Below are 3,087 nucleotides of genomic sequence, written 5' to 3'. Positions count from 1 at the left end.
GCCTCATTTCTTTTTAGCTCAGTTGTGGTTTATATTCATTCAATCAAACATTAAAGCAGTGGCCATTGCCGATACACCTGGTGGAAATCTGCATTTTTCTTATTAAAGCTGGTGTGACTGGGCCCTTAATTAGGCTGTAAGCCATTGCATTCCATGGCTTGGATATTTAATGTTTGTTTTTTCAGATAATACATTACAAATCTTCTTTAAACACACAAATTTGAATTAAATTATCCCCTACAGCCCACCCTTCTCACATTATTGACAAATGTGGCATGTAGGCATGGCGTGTATCAAATGCATCGACACATGGTTAAAAGGAAGCCACTTTTCCTTCAAATGAGTCCCACCTGATCGTTACAAGCTTAGTCAAAGTGTTTATTCTTCCATTCAGAGCTCAGGAGAGGACAGTAAACACTGGCACACATTATTTGGGGTAAATGTTGATCCAAGGCGGTGTTAGCCATTCTTAGGACGACCAGAGCTGGCCAACATACTTCAGTTAGCGGCGCTGACACCCATTCAGTTTGTTAAGTCAGCGTTAAGCTCCCATCGTTATGAGTCAAGCTGAACTCTTGACTGAGCGTCCCGACTGGAATTCTTTCCATTCTGTCACTCATTCTTCCACAGCAGCAACAAACGGAGTCCAGCACGTCGAGGGCTTCAGGTAGAGACTCTGAGCTGCTGAATGGTCTCTTAGACCAGCTCTGAGGACGCATTTAGATGTGCTGCCGCGGCATTGAGATGTACTGAGCCGTATTAAGATGTAGGGACGGAGTATTGAAGCTGCATTGAGAAGCACTGAGGTTGAATTGAGATGTTTTGAGCCATATTTAAATTCTGCTGAAGCCGTATTGGAGCTGTATTGAGATGTATCAGAGCACAGCTAATTGAAGCTGAGCAGCAGAGAATGTTGTGCTTTGTAGCCGGACGGGATTGTCCATGCTGCAGCAGCACGGCATTGTGGTCTAAAGGGATCCTCCATGCTATTGTGGTGTAAGGAGATTGTCCGCAGTAGAAGATAAGAAAAGGAGAAAAGCCATGAAGAGAAGGAGCACTCGAGCTGCCAGAGGTGATGTAAGTCTGCTGGGCTGTGTGTTGTCCGTCTGAGCTCTCTGTCCCAATAGGAGAGCCAGGGCTCAGATTAAATGTGTCCAGTGTGTGGCCCGGTACAGCCTCGCTGTGTGATGTGTGGCCCGGGCCAGCCCCTCCATTTAATACGTGGATCAGTTTGACCTCCACATTTGATGTGCAGAGCAGCCTAACCCTTCTTTTGTCCCAAAGAAAAGCCCCTAATACTGAGAGCAAAGACCTTTACAAGGATCCGCTCAGGAGTTAGTGTGACACACCAGAACTCTGCCTGATGTTCACACTGAATGGCCATTTGGTTATCACTCCATTAGGCAGTCGAACATTTCAATCAGTCTGGTGTCAACAATAAATCATTCAAAAGTTAATTCTTGAGTTTAGGAATTGCAGTTTGACAACACAATTCTAAGGCAACTTATTAGCTTTTTTCAGCACTTTCAACAGTCTCACACTGTCTTCATCAGTCCTAAAAGTCCTACCATTAAAACCAGCAGCCCCAGACCTGGCATCACTGAGTAAACTCCATCTCCTGAGGCTCCATGAAATCTCAAAGATACAGCTGAAAGCTCCAAAAAAGCTAGCAAAGCTAGCAAAGAAAGCTAGTAAGAGGGCATTGATCCTGCTTTATGTTTGGTTCCGTTAGCTGTTAGCACTGTTAGCCATCCCACCAGCTGCTAACAGCTAACCTACTACGGTTCAGTTTGTCATTTTCTAAGCGGTAGTTACACATACATATTTACATACATATGTACGTATATACATACATACATACATACACACACACATGCAATTGTCTTACCAAAGACAAGCAAAGGAATGCAAATCTGGACAGGAACAATTCCTAATCCGTAGCGAAAACAAAAGTTCAAACTGAAGCAGTCGTTCCGGCCCGTGCAGGCTGGTCCTTGGTAGTGAGGAGTCAGCAGTCAATTACAGTATAAAACAGTCAATAAAATATGTTTTCAAAAAGTGTGAAACACTTAAATCACAAGAGGTCCTTGAGCATACAGTCAGACATGAGCACATACATGGGCAAGATTAGCCGTGGACAAATAGACAGACACACACACACACACCCACACGAAGATACATCATTTCCTGGCGAAGGTAAAAGAAGACAAGACAGCGTCAGAATGAGTATTAGTAGGGAAATTAGTAGTACTGAAACTAGCTGCGATAAACACTATTGAAATGTGCCTGTGAAGTGTGTCTGAACAGAAGGCCAGAAGATGCTCTCTTTCTTTAATACTTTATATGTATGATTGGGATCGTGGAGCAACCAGAATGCTCAGCCAAATACAGTGGACATGAAGGATTATGTTTTCATTAGTATTAAAGCACATTATCCATATTTGCTAGAGGCATGTTTGAATATGTGTAGGTATATTTTGGACTTCAGGCAATGTTTATGCTCCAGGTCATTGGAGGTTTTTGGTTTGGTATTGTTCTTATATCCACTGCTGATTGGCTGCTTGTGAACTAGAGTTGATTCCAGTGTTTACACTGTTTACGGTTCACATGTATATGATATGAAATTGACCTGCAGAACTAAGCCTTTGCAGAAGCCTTATAATGTCCATATCTGCAGTGGGTTCAAACAGGAGAGAGATAAAAAACTGAAGGTGGAAGGGAATAGTACTACTTTTTTTAAATAGATTTAAAAATAGCATCCATTAAAAAATCCTTGAAAAATAGTTATTTAATAAATATCACGTGACTATTCACGTACACTGGGCATGCAGTGGGTGCCGGTCCTACTGGTTTCAAACCTATTGGTTTCCTTCCGTGCGTGTGTTGTGTTCGCGTAACAGCAGCAGCTGTTTTCTGCCTCTGTTGCCAGATTCGTCACACATTCACAAACATATTCCTGGAGATCTAAAAGCCACATCTCATATATATTGCGGGGATTACGATTGTATAAGTGTAGCACTACATCACAGCCACGTATGAAGGAATACATTGAAGAAAATATATTTATGGAAAGATCGCATCAACCTG

Source organism: Pholis gunnellus (genome assembly GCF_910591455.1).
Source record: "Pholis gunnellus genome assembly, chromosome: 7".
Lineage (NCBI taxonomy): Eukaryota > Metazoa > Chordata > Actinopteri > Perciformes > Pholidae > Pholis > Pholis gunnellus.
Note: the sequence above shows the minus strand (reverse complement) of the source record.